Consider the following 14,591-nt stretch of genomic DNA (forward strand, 5'->3'; position numbering starts at 1 on the left):
CAGTATATAAATAAAACTCTAACTGGATTTTTACAACTGGATATTTACCACTCCTGATTAACTATTATGAATATTCTGCTATATTGATGTTGTCCCATTTTTAGTATACAAAGCATTGATATATTATAAAATTAAGTCTTCCTGGTCCCCTTAACCCAACATATAAAACCAACCACTGTGCAAATTTGATAAGTTTTGAAGTTTTGGTCTATTTAAGATGCCCTACATCATTGATCATATATGTGGTTTATCTGTATTATAATTGTGTTATTAGAGATTTTAAATTTAAATGAGACATGAATTCTATATAGTAAGTAGCATTCTAAAATCTAATCCTTCCATATATGCTTGCATTTATTTCAACCACCTTATTTTGCATTCTGAATAAGACTTTTGCTTTACTTCTTTTTTCTTCATCAGTTTTTATTGAATATTTTTCTTAGATTTTTTTTTTTTTTCAGAACCGGGGATTGAACTCAGGCCCTTGTGCTTGCCAGGGAAGTGCTTATTCCACTGAGCCATCTCCCCAGCCCCTTGAATATTTTTCTTGTGCCCCTTTCCTTCTTATCTCATTTTGAAATTACACATTTTAAAATTTTATTAGTACCTACTTGCAGCACATGATGTTTATATTCCTTCTGAGGCTGTGGGACATACATCCAGTACATCTTAACTTCTATTTTCATCCCTATCACTCCCTTCTGTTTCCTTCCATCTCTTGAGCTCCTTCTCATTTGAGAAAGATCTGTCTCCCTACTTCTGATTATCTAGCTTTTATTTTGCTACTTGCTTATAATTTAAGTTTCTCATATAAGAGAAACCATGTAGTATTTAAACTTGCTTACATGATTTTGTCTCTTAAAATTATCTCAGTTTGTTCTCAAAGTTTATTACATTTAAGCCATTACTAAATTTTTGAAAAAGTATATACTAGGTAAGCCCTTAGTATACCTCAATACTCATTAGATTTTTCTCCCTTTCAATTTTTATAATACCAATGTCTAGAATTTCAGTCTCAATATCTTTAGAAAATAATAAGCATATTTGCTTATTTACTGTAGAAATAGTATATTTTTTATCACTCAACTATCTACTTTCTTTGCTTGTCAACTTGTTTGAAACTTAGCCCTTCCTTCTCAATATATCTTTTTGATGAATTCTATCCTTCAATAGTTCCTGCAGTGAGTATCATGAAAATTAAATTTATGCTTAAATGCCTGTAAATGTTTTCATTTTACATTTACTCTTAAAGATATGAGTCTACATTCAATATTATTTTACTATAGCACTTGAACAAATTCTTTTATTAATGAGAAATGACTAATACTCAACTCCCCATCCATTCTTTAAAGGTCATTTGTCCCCTCTGGCAGGTCTATGGTCTCTTGTCCCTTGTGATGTCTCTGTGTGGGCTTATTTTTATTTCCCCGGCTATGTGCATATATTGGGGTTCTCTAGGCTTAGAGACTAGAGAAGTTCTGTCCTTTAATTAATTCTGGAAAACTACAGCTATTACCCAAATCTTTTAGATCATCTTTTCCATTCTTTATAGTTTCTTTTTCTTCTACTGCAATTATTAGACTCAAGTTGGTGCTTTTCAGCCACTGTGTCTATTAATTTTTTCCTCAGTGTTTATGTCATTTTGTCTCTCTGAGAAATTAACTCATTTCTATCTTTCATTACACTTACTATTGAGAGTCTCACTTTCATCTTTTATAACTGCTTTCCAACGTTTTCTATTATTTCCCCATTACTTCCATTTCTTTAAGTAAGAATTCTCCCATTTCTTCAGGTTTGCTAATCTCACAGGGGTTTCTCTGTGCCTCCTCATTGAAAGGCTATTTTGTGGGTGCCACACCCCACACACCTTGATTGTCTGGATCCACAGGGAGCTCAGTCATTAGCTCAGTTGACATCCCCCTTTCAAAACACAACTGCAGCCCCATTTTCTGTGCTTGTGCCTCACTGCCATGACCTGAGAATCAGCCTCATAGCAGTCTTGACCTTGGTGACACTCTTTGGGAAAACAAGAGGGGACATAAGGGTAAAACACAATCTGAGCCATGTCAGGAGCCCACATCTGAAGGCCAGAGGTGACCACACATGCAGGGCTAGTCTTACCCCCTGTGACAACGGGGCTTCTATACCTTTGCTCACTTCTGTAGATTTTCTTTTTTGATTTCCATCCTTAAATATTTTAATAGTGTAGTTCTTTATTTTAAAATATGAATAAATTTATTATACTCTCTATATTCAGTATTGGAGAAGTGTTATACATAACCTCTCTACCATGGGGATGTTCACCATGTCTCAGATAGGAAAACTAAATTCCAGAAAACTGAAAGAGCTAGCCAGAACCCCAGCTAACTACTGCCAGTATGTAAATTTAAAGCAATTCTCAACCTGACATACATTGTACTTGTCTCATGTGAAGATTTCAATATTTAAAGTAGAGAAAGTAGTGCCTATCTTGTCTTTGGAGTACATTAGTACAAGAATTATTATTGCAAATAAATATGAAAGTACTTGTAAAATAATATCGAATCTCACTGGCATTAAATTTTTTTAAAGTTCTGTTGTGATTATAAATAACAATATTTACCTTTATTAATGACTTCTGACTTTTCCACTAGAAAAACTGCTTTATTTATGTACCATTTCTGCCATCTAAGTCTTCTTTGGAACTAAATAAAAGACCAGGGATTTGGGTTGTACCTTGTTGTTAGCGTAGCTGCCTGACATGGGTGAGGCTCTGGGCTCAAATGTCAGCACCGCAAAGGCAAATGAATACCACAAAAGAAGAATTATCGGATGGAAGGTGATATAGAAGGGAAGACTCTGAAGACTGAGAAACAAGTTTCATTTTCGCAATTTAACAAACATTTTTTGGATGCCAATGTGCCCACGCATGTCTGTGGCACCTGAAATATATAGATCTTCAAAAGATAAACTTTCTGTTTCATAACAATTTTATATCTAAGTAAAAGTTGAGACCTTGGAACTCTCATTTATCTTCTACCCACTTTTGCTATACCCATATTTATATCAGGGTCGTACATTTGTCAATTAACAAACTAATATCGTTTTACCACCCTTCTGTTCATATCACCTTTGGTTTCATCTTACTCCCGTAGGGTCCCAGTCAGGCTATTGCATTACCTGTGGTCACCATTCCCATTAAGTTTCTCTTCACTCTGGTAATTTCTTAGTCTTACTGTTTTTTTTTTTATAATTGTGACAGTTTTGAAAATGGTAAGTCAGACATTTTATAGAGTGGTCTGATGGTTTTATCTTGATTACACTTGAGAACTGGGGTACTGGGAGGAAGCCCACACAGGGAAAGCACCATTCTGTTACCTTTGTACCAAGACTAGCAATGATTACATTCTTTTTTATTTTGAAGTAGAAGCTTTAGGTTTCTCCAGTGGAAAGTTACTCTGCCCATGCTCTGTGTACTGGTTGGAAGAAAGTCACCATCAATAGCCCACATTTTAAGAAGTTGTATCTCACCTTTTTAATCACTGAGTACCTTTGAAGTTGCTCTGATTGGAAATTCTATTCTTCACATTTATTTATTTAATAATTATCTGATATCATTATGAAATCATAGACAGTTATTATATGATACGACTCCATTTTGTTGTTCAAATTGTTCCAACATTGGCCATTGAGAGCTCTTGCCCTCCTATATCTTTGACATAGGTGTTGTGTTTGTGTTTAAATGATTTCTTATTTTTTATTACTACAAGCATCTTTTGCCTTGTATATGTTTGCTTATTGTATCATTCTCAAAATCAGTAATTTGTTCAAGGAGCCCAGATTTCTTTTAGTAGGTAATTATTAACTAAGAGGAAATGCTGCACTGAATCCAACATAAGTAGACATTTTTTATTCATCTTCACCTTAAAATATTTAATGCTTTTCTCCTATAAAAGTCAAAGAAATGCTGAGAATGTAATGAAAGTCCTCATGAAGGCATTAGATGTTTTGAAAGGTGATACACCCAAAATGGAGTTATACAACTTCTGGAGAAATTTAGGAAATTTATCAAAGATAACAGAGGACATTTCCTTGTATTTCCAACTAAAGTTAGATATTTCTTATAAATACATGTCTAATATTATAGCACCAAGTGGAAATTTCTTAAATGTGAAAGCAAATTGAATTGGAATTACACTTAATTTCAAGAAATAGAATCTCTTTATCTTTCATCAGAACCAAGGACAATACCTCAGTAGCTATTAATGAGTTATTGTTTCTGTTTTAAACAAAGAACTTAAAATGTTTATTGTTGCAGTGGTTCTTTTATATGTGCCCAGACTCCAAAGCTTAGTTGTATTGTAAGGTTTTCCAACAGAGTGGTTGCTATAGATATAGAAAAGCCCAAAGGAGAGCATGCTGAGCCTTTGGAAAAACAGTTCCATTTCCAAAGGCAACGAATATATATAAAGGCTTAAAGGGAGTTGATCCTTAGGATAAAGTCATAGCTAATGTAAGGTTTTCAGAATAAAATCTAAGATTTCAGTAAAATCTAGGGACCAATTATGTGATGTTCAAAGGAACTTGTGAACACAAGTGAGCCTTAGTTTCTACTCCATGCTTAAGGCAAATTTTTGCAAGTCATTCTACTCAATGTTGAGGAATAAAAGCTTTTTATAAATAGATGATAATACCAAAGAGAGAGTGAAATGACAGTGATAGAGGCTGAAATTTTAGTCCCCCAAGTTTTAAGTTGCTTAGGTGTGAAAACAACTGCAGTGTGCAACATCTTCACTGTGCAACTTAACCTCAGTCTATTCTCACCCAGAAGAGTTGAGAGCCTTTGGGAAAATATTACCCTTGGTCTTTTCTTTGGACTTACCCATCCCACCTGAATTGTAAGATGCAGTTTGCTCATGGACTGACATTCCAAGACAGCCGATGGAGTTTTCCACCTGGGGAAGGCCAGGTGTACAAACTTTTCTTATCTTCTACCATCTTGAAGACAAAATGTCAGATGAATACAAGATTTGTAAAAATTTAACCTCTCAGTAATGTGTAAAGATTAATAAAAGGAGGAAACAATGTGGTCAGGGAAAGTCAACCAGAACAAGAGTGGCCAGCATGATCTTCCAGTGGTTCTGGCTGGGCCCCTGAGATGGCTTGTTTGGCAACTTAAAAAGAAACAAATTCTCCAATCAAAAAATGACCTGGTCCTCAAATATCACTGAACCAGTGAAGGAGAACCTGATGCTAATGAGATTGGCACTTCAAAAGCAAATCTTCTGGAATGACGGACCCATTTCAGTGCTGAGGAACCAGAGAAGAACGAGGAGAGACTGAGTGGCTAGGATAACAAATCCCTGGACACTCATGCATTCTCCAAGTCGGCTGTGTTCTTCACCTTGACCATTTGAAAAAGATTGCAAATTGACGCTTGGTGTGGTCTCTGTGGTGACAGTGCCTGCTCTTCTCAAAACCGTCATTTGGAAGCCCAGGAGAAACGAGAGGGTAAGACAAAGCTCTTTCTACCTTTGATCCTTCATGGTACCTTTTGGAAATTCTTTTGCTTTCTACCTATTTGTGGGAGTAATACTTGCAGCATTGCATGTATGTTACACTTGTAATATGTAATAATTTTCTTGACATTAAAATATCTGTAGGTCTTATTATTCAATAATATAGATAGTATTCAGGCCTTTTGGAAATGATCCTTCTTTCGTTGATGTGGAAACATGTAGCTGTTATTTCACAAATGGTATCTTTCAATTAGTGTACCTTAAAGCCTCTTCGATGATCCAAACCAACTCTAATTTAGACTATCCTGTTAGAAAGATCACCATAAAATGTGGCCTTGTAGGAAGAGATTATCTAATTACTTGGCCTTCTTGTATTAGCTTCAGGAATCATGCAGTATTGCCCAAAGTACTTCACCTGAGAGAATGAGCATGTCTAACATGATAAAATGTGGATGTTACAGCCAGCTAGTGGGCCAGAGCATTTGTTGAATGTTTAGTACCATAGTATAAGACTTAGTTTTACAGAGATCTAGAGTGAATATTAATAATTCATATCCTTTCTCTGTAGAGGTTGAGAATATAACTTATCATGAAGGTACATAAATCCACATAGAATATAACATAGGTGATAAATCTTGCATATGTTAATGCTCAGTCAAGCACTAGGCAAACTGATACCTAATTACTTGTACATCATTAGAGAGTGATAATGCAAAAGCTAAAGATAATTCCCCACAAGTTAAAGTGAGTTTGTTTGGGACAGATGAATGCCACTTCCTTGAAGCTCCTGTCAATAGAGTAAGATGTTTAGAGCTCTATCTGTGCTCCTGGGAGTTCCACAATCTATTCTACTTCTTTGGCCTTACTGAATGACTAGTAAATGGAAATCTTCTGGTCTGCCACAATATTGTGGTAAAGCTGATGATTGCATTTCTCTGTGGACTATGGAAACTTCTGACTGTTCTGAAAGAGTCTGGGATCTGGGGCCCTCTGAGAACATTGTATGATGGTGTCTTTATATTCTGTATAACTGTAGGTTCACAGGCAAGGAACACGAACATGTATTTTTAGTTTGTCTTATAAAGAACATCCTCACAAATAAGGTAGATATTGTAAATTTATTATAGGTGATAAGCTGACTGCTCCATGCCACTTCTAATAGAATATTGCTACCTTGTGTTCAAGTTAGCTGGCTGACACCAAGGGAGATGTCACTTAGAATATAAGCCACTATGTTATATTAGTGAGCCAGATTCAACCAATCCATTTTCATGAATTGAAAGCAGCTTCAAATTCTTAAACCTCAGCTTAAAGTTCAAACAATATTTTCAGGGAAACTATCTACCCAGTGGCTTCCCAGAAATTCCCTTGTGTTTTATACTTCATATTAATTTTGCATGAAAAGGCAAGAGAAAAAAGTTAGAAGACATTGGGTGGGGGTATAGCTAAGTCAGAACAGAACTGCTTTGGGTTACAGGTTCCTTGGCTTTGGTCAAAAGATTTAGGTAGGAGATGCATCCATAGAGGTACAACTGTGATCTTGAGCATCGTGTAAAACTAAGTCAGTACTGGAAGCTTTTAGTAAGTATGGGACAGAACATTATTCTGTGTCAAGCACTTTTCCTCTTGCATCCCAGCATCCTAGAGGCAGTGGGGGCCTGGACTCCCCTCTAGCAGCACCAGCTGTCAGGCAATATAAAGGGCCAGAGATCAGCATCACCATTCATCAGCTGATGGATGAGACTTGCACAGGAACAAGCCAAAGGTGGTTTAGGTATGATTTGTACAAGTACAGGTTACATGAACTTTGAGCTAGTGAATGCAAAGGACAGGCTGGACTGTTCTTTTATCAATTACCTGACAGAGAATCTTTAACGACTTCATGCTGTAAGTTGCAAAACATTTTATTAGAGTCAACTCAAAATTATCTGGGGATACAGGGAGCAGAAAGAGCTGGACATTCACATTTGTTGAACAGAGCAATATAATGAGGACCATTGGGGGTTAAACGCAGTAGTAGGGAAAAGGTCACTGCTGTTGTGATGCGCATGAGCCCTTGCTGGAAAACTAGATTGAGTAGGTGCAATTCAAAGACACACCACTCAAGACTTCACTGCTTACATTGAGGCCAAAATTCCTTCCATTCAGAACCAATTCTATGAGTTTAGAAATCTTTTCAATCTCTCACATATTAAAAATATAAGATCTTGTGGAAGATGGAGTGCTTCAGAGAATCCAGACCCCTGGCTACACATGTTCTGAATCCATTTATTCTTTTACTCAACAAATACAGAGTAAGCACTTAACATATGTGAAGCGCTGTGATTTAAACAAAAGGATCTGTTGCAGACCTCCCATTCCAGTGCGCAGAAAGTGAAAGGGTAAATTGTAAAGCCAACAGAGTGTAGGGAAGAGTAGATCACATCATTAATCCTAGTTGGAGCTCTGCATTAAGCAAAAGAGAGAGATGACCTGGAGAGGCCACTGTGGACAAGTAGCCTATGGAAATACAGGAGGAAAGTGTGTAGTTTCATGTGCATAAGTGACATAGTGGTCATATAAAACAATTGATTTGTATGCTGAAATTGAGAAAGTAATGTCCCAGTAGATGAGATGGGAATGCAATCAAGTTCTGAGCCTTTTCCCAGAATATTCCAGATAGCCCATCTCGCATGTCACTCACTGGAAGATAGGCTTTTCAGAAGACTACAGTTCTGGAAACCTGGAAGACCAGTTTACTAGCCATCTCCTTTACTTGAGCTCTCCCCTCCTTCATTTGTTTGATGAGTACATTTGATTAAAGAATTGTTAACAGTGTCCCCTCAGGGAAATCAGTACTGAAAATTCATCCACACAAGCTTTATTTTAAAAAAAGTCTTTCCATTAATATCCCCAGGTTATCCATAATGTACAACAATTTGCCAGTAATTTTACTGTGTTTTATTACACTTTGGAAACTATAATCATATTTTTATGCATTTCTCTTGTTTATAATTGGACATCTATGGCATTGCTCTTATTCTATCTCAGGGAATATTTTTTTCATGACCTTATGTTTCAGGGAAAGAGGAAATACTATGCTTTAATGTCAAGAATAATCTGATCAGTAGAGGCCATAAGAGGTTGTCATGTAGATGTGGATTTAAGTTTCTTGATGGAGACATGTGTATTTGGGGAGCTAAGGATACCCAGAGGATGCTGAGTTGATATATTATCAGATCAATACTCTACAGGCTGTGAGTATGCAGGGAACTAGAGCTGCTGTCTTTTCAATGCATTGTGGAAATAAGGACCTTTATGTAGACTCTGAGAGCATTTAGGTCCAGTGAACCAATAATTTCCACCACATCATAGAAACATATCATCCCTATAGGCCACAAAGAGTTCTAGAAACTTTCTGAAGTAACCAAGTAGCCTGAATAGAAGATTATACATTAACTTTGGAATCTGTTTTCAAGCCTAATTGGTAAATAACACAGTTATGCATGGTTTATCTATTAGTGTCTATCTCTAAAGAAAATGAGGGGGCTTCACAAGTGTTACAGACAGGTTTAGGCAGGGAAGAAGTATGATATGACATTAATCAAAGATATATGTGGCATTTTCCATGTGAATGTTTCGTGACTCTTGTTAGAAAAAAGGAAAAGATGGAGGCTTAAGGGAGATAAGAGAAAGGGAAGACAGATGGAAAATAGGAAGGAGGGAAGGAACAAGGAACAAAGGAAGGAAGGAAGGAAGGAAGGAAGGAAGGAAGGAAGGAAGGAAGGAAGGAAGAAAAATGAATAGAAGAAAAGAAGAGAGAGAAGGGAAGGAAGGAAGAGAAAGGAAAGGAAGAGGAAAGAAGGAGGAACACTCCATAGTGTGTGTGTGCATGTGTGTGTGTGTGTGTGTGTGTGTGTGTGTAGTTGAAAACTCAAAGCCAGAATCAGCATCTGAAATGGTAATTTTAGCCTTACTACTTAATTGTATTGCTAACAGCAGTTTAGCCATCAACCTTCAAAAACAAAAGAGAATTCTTAATTAGACATAGACTCTGCTGACTGTCAATACCAACAAAATCATCACACATTTTATGACAAATCATTTTGAAGGAACTAGAAACAATTCTAATGATACTTTTTAAAAAACTGGATATTCTCAGAATGTTTCCGTAATAATAACTACCAATTGCGGAACCCCTTAGAATTTATATGGGTGAACAACAATCACCACAGTTAATTCCCACGATGACTCGTGGAGTATAAATATTATACTTCCTATGTTTCAGTGGAAAGAACTGCAGGGGGTTAAATGGCTTTTGTCGGGTTCACTCAGATGTCAGCTACAAAACTGGGACCCAAAGCCACATGTTCTGACTATAGATGGTCTTTTTTCTCAGCCTCCTTCTCTTCCTCTGCATCAACTCATTCGTTAACTCCATAACTAATTATTTCTGCAATTATGTCTATTAGGCAGACATATAACTGCCTGGAAGATGGAGTGTGCATCTGGCACGAGGTCACAGTCACCCAGAGGTGTTCCTATAACCCACAAAACCTTAGGCTTGAAGGTCTAGACTTGTGATGAAAATTTTAAAATATACCAGTAAAATATGAATTGATTTTCCCCCTCAAATGCAAATATTTTATATATTTCTAACTTCTATACTAACAAGCCTTTATCAGAATACGTCAACTTAAAAATAAGTCACATGTGTTTCTAAATTTTGGCTCACCTAAAATGACTCTGTGGACATCCAGTTTTGAGAGATATGAGCTAGGGAGTAAAGGGTGTGTGGATGGACAGCTGCAGTTGATGCAATCTGAGTACAAATCCAGGCCAGATGCCATGGGCGAAGCACTGATATGCAGGTAACAACCTCTGCTCTCCGAGAAACCTACAGTTCCTCAAGAAATACATGTGTGCAGGTGCAAAGAGAGACAATGGGCAAAGGCAGGGTGACAGGAAGGCCTGTGTCTTGTTCAGGGATCAGAGTAAGGCTTGGTGAGCTCAGTAAAGGACTCATGTTGGAGGAGAGCGGATTAAGGGTTTGGGAGCTGAAATGAAATCAAATGCCTACTCGTGACTTTGGATTTTCTGAGGACAGTAGGGGTGTTACAGGTGAGTGACCTAAGAGGAAGGGTATAGGAATCCAGAGAGTTAATCAAATGGCAGAAGTTGGGGGTTGGAGAAACCTGATACAGAGGTATGGCAGCATTCTCAAATTACATAGTATGAATATTGAAATAAAATATCAGTGAAAAGAAATAATTATCATTATAATTTGCACCATTATTTGTAGTGTGTAAAATCCTAAGAATTGGCTCTGAATCTTTCTTTGTGGTTTTTTTTTACGTTATTCAAAATTAATTTTGAGGAATGCTAGTACTTCTTGATAGTAATAGGTGTTTAAAGGATGCAAAAATAATAAACAATGAAAATTGTGAGTGAACTCAATTTAAAAATTTATAGCAGGATTTATGAGAGTTGTTAATATGCAAAAGTACACATTTTACATTTCTGTAAAATGGAAAATGAGAGAAAATGTTGCATTTTCTAAGTATTTTAACTAACGCAGACCACCAAACACTTTTTACTTCCAGTAAGGCATTGTTCAGAATCTGTGGAAATGCCTTGAATCAGTGGTTACTTTGGACCAGAAAATAAGCATGCTATATTCTAGTGAATTGCAACCTAATGTAAACCTTAGGCATCTATGGGCCTCTGTTTTGCCATTCATCTTGCCATTCTAGGATAAGAAGACAAAGAGACTGAAAAAATAAAAAGAACAAAATTTATTCAAACACCAGTTTTCCTTGATTTGTATGATCTTTAGTGAGGCAATGATTAAATGGTAGATACTATAGAATTGTTACAATTTGCTACAGTACTCTAATAGCTCAGGAGACTATTTGCTGAAAACAAGGCCACCTTCAGAACTCTCCCCCCAGTTCATGCTATCTATCAATCTATCAATCAATCTATCTATCTATCATCTTAATATTTTTATGTGATTATGTGAGTATGAATGTACCAAAATGCGATAGAAAAAGAAAGTCAGATGTCTCCCTTCAGACCTCTTCAAATATTGTGGGAAGCAACTTCCAACTATTGACCTCTCCATTCGTGGTTTCTTGAGCTCAGGGAATAATACTAGACTTTTACAATAAGACCCAGGCTCTCCAAAACAGAAATGTGATACTCTCTCAAACTGTAAACACATTAAGATAGAATTTGCTGAAAGAGGTGACACTCCAAGGTCAATACCCCCTGGAAGCAAGCAAGGGTGAGCATTATCCCCTGCCTCCTGATTGCTTGGCACTAATATAAGTGTCAGCTAGGCATGAAAGGCTAGAACTCAGAAAGAGCTCTGGCTTCAACTAGCACCTGAATTTGGGTTTTAGCTCTGTAACCTACTATTTGTGTGATTTTTACCAGGTTATTTAAGTTGTCTTAACCTAACATTTCTCATCTCTAACACGGTACCTAATTTATAGACTTATACTCCACATAAAATGATATAAAACATGGAAATTAGTGCTGTGCATATAGTAAGTCTTCAATAAATGGTAGCCCTTTTATGATTGCTAAGTTTTACTAATTAAATTTCCAGTATTCTTCAGCATAAATGAAAGAAACAAAAACTGGGGCCTAATATGACAAAAAACACTTGAGAAATTTGCTAAGTGAAAATTTACTTTTAAAGACAACAGATAATATTTCATTTTCCTCCCACTGCCTAGGTCCTGACTTGTCCTTTCCTATAGTGTTTGTTGGAGATTTGAAACATTCAAGAAAATACCTCAATCTTGCTTTGATTTTTCAAGGGGAAGTTTCCATCTGGCATTGAAGTGCCAGAGTTCACCTCTACCTTGTGGCAAAAAGATGATTTGTGAACAGCACAACTTACATATTTGCCAGGGCCCAAAGTACAGTTTGATGGAGTTTTGCTTACCTTTTTGCTTCACTTTTGATCCCACAATCTCTGCCATGGGTTCATTTCGCAGCACATGCTTCTTTGGCTTACAGCAATGCTAATCAACCTCCAACAAAAACAGAAAACTGCACAATGATTATGATGAAGAATAGGATGATTTGCAAGGTGCCTGTATATACTTTCAGTTCCATATCATTTCAAACTTTTTGTAGCTTATCTTTGACATTTAAGAATAGGACTACAAATTGTCACTTTGATCCTATATGTCTCCCTAGAATCCCATCTACCTCTCCTTCTCTTATTTTCTTGTATCACTCTCCCTCTCAACTCTTTCTCCGTACTCTGATCCTTTTTATTCTTCCTGATGTTCATCATAAATACTGTTGGTTACTTCCATTCAGCATTTATTTTTCAGACATTGTACTACTTGTTCAATATATTCTTTGTTCTCTTCTCTGTCACAAAAACACAGTTTATGAAACAATGCTTTCAAGACAAGAAAACAATCAAAAGATTGCCACTCAAAGACAACCAAGTCTTCATTGACAATGGTCTACAGTTAAGAAAGCACATGAGCATAAACCATCTCAATTGAAATGACTTTTCCTACAGTATAAAGAGGAAATATAAATGGAATTCATGTTGTTACCTTAATGCTAAGGCATTTTGAGGCAAATAACGAATGGCTTTAATTATGTGTACATGTGGATTTGATATGTCAACTTTAAAATGAGCTTAATATTCTTTTAAATGACTCTTATGTTTATTGAATTACATATTGGAATTCATTCTTGTGTATTTTTCTATGATGGTGTTCTTCAGTGATTGTCTTGAGGTAAAAAGGGAGAAAGTAGAATGCTTTGTTTAATTTTTATATATATTTGTCATCCACCCTAGATCAAACTTTTGCATATATGTTATTTCCATTTTGTGTAATGCATATGTCAGTATTGTTTGCACAAACATACCACAAACCATATTCCCTGGAGTTTATTTGCACATTACAAGAAACCACACCAAGTGTATAGGATGTGAGGCATGACTATATTATGGTCTGAAGATTATATTACAGTTATGAAGTTCAACAGGACTGGATTTTAACTCAGGCCCCATATCTACCCAGTTTTATGACCTTGGGCAAGTTCCTTAAATTGTATGAAATCCAACAAGTTTCCCCTTTGGTAGATGTTGAGCAAAATTACTGCTTTCTATAGCTACTATGAAGGTTAAGGGAAAAAATGCACAAAAATCACTAGCACACAATACACACTCAACAGAATCTAATCTACTTCTTCCAACATAATGTCCACTTGTCATAAAAATGGCCCCAATCTATGTCTATTCCTCTTTTGACTCATACATGTATATGGGGATATTTGTATATAGGCATATCCAGATATACAATTATATTCATGAGAACAACACATGTATATGTCACCTCAGGCAGAACATCCAAAATAGCATCAGACCTAAAGAAGTATGACATAACTACCTATACACTTTAATCCATATAATATTTCATACAGGACTTGACTACAAAAGTGTGAGAGCTAATTGCTTCTTCTCTGCCCTGATAAAAGCACCCACAGATGAGGCCTAATGCCATCTCATGGACAAACCCACCTTTCACCCTATAATGTCCCTTGCTAGCTCTGACCATTGCTCCAACATACCATGTGGGTGTTGCCGCCATCATCCTAAGGCGTAGCCGTGGTCAGTAAGCTTTTCTGTATTTTGATTTAGACCCTTTCTACTGCTTTTCTTGGATATTTCTGGATGTGATTACATCTCATTGAGAAGTTCCCACTTCTATCGACAGACAAGGAAAAGGCTTACAGCACTTCAGCTCACCACACCAACAGGACCTGAAGACCGTGAGTATGCCAGTCATTTCAAACTATATTTTCAGAACCTAGAAAGAAATCTGTATCTTATAACAATGGCTTCTTGCATTCATTAAATTTTGGAATACATGATTTTTTTTTTCCTGGAACAAAACCTCTTGGTTTTAATGAGAATTGTAGTCCACAGAAAGATGCCATAGGCCATCTTTTCAAAGAGAAGTAATGGTGTTTGTATTCCTTTGGCTATAGTTTGGTTTTAGAAATAATTTCTGCTATCTATCAACCTATGGATTACAATCTCCAATTTCTTTAGACGCTGGATTTTATACACTG

The 14,591-nt window shown here is 36.4% G+C and overlaps 1 protein-coding gene across 1 annotated transcript in view; it reads left to right on the forward strand.

Annotated features, from left to right (window-relative positions):
- Positions 1-5,093: 5,093 nt before the first annotated feature.
- Slc14a2 (solute carrier family 14 member 2) overlaps positions 5,094-14,591 on the forward strand; it is a 450,415-nt gene continuing 440,917 nt past the window's right edge. Inside the window, exons 1-2 of the mRNA XM_023714538.1 lie at positions 5,094-5,490; positions 14,158-14,288. The gene's annotated coding sequence lies outside the window, so the exon portion shown is untranslated. The remainder of the gene's footprint in view (positions 5,491-14,157; positions 14,289-14,591) is intronic.

This window comes from Octodon degus, unplaced genomic scaffold (assembly GCF_000260255.1).
Source record: "Octodon degus isolate 3935 unplaced genomic scaffold, OctDeg1.0 scaffold00003, whole genome shotgun sequence".
Taxonomy (NCBI): Eukaryota; Metazoa; Chordata; class Mammalia; order Rodentia; family Octodontidae; genus Octodon; species Octodon degus.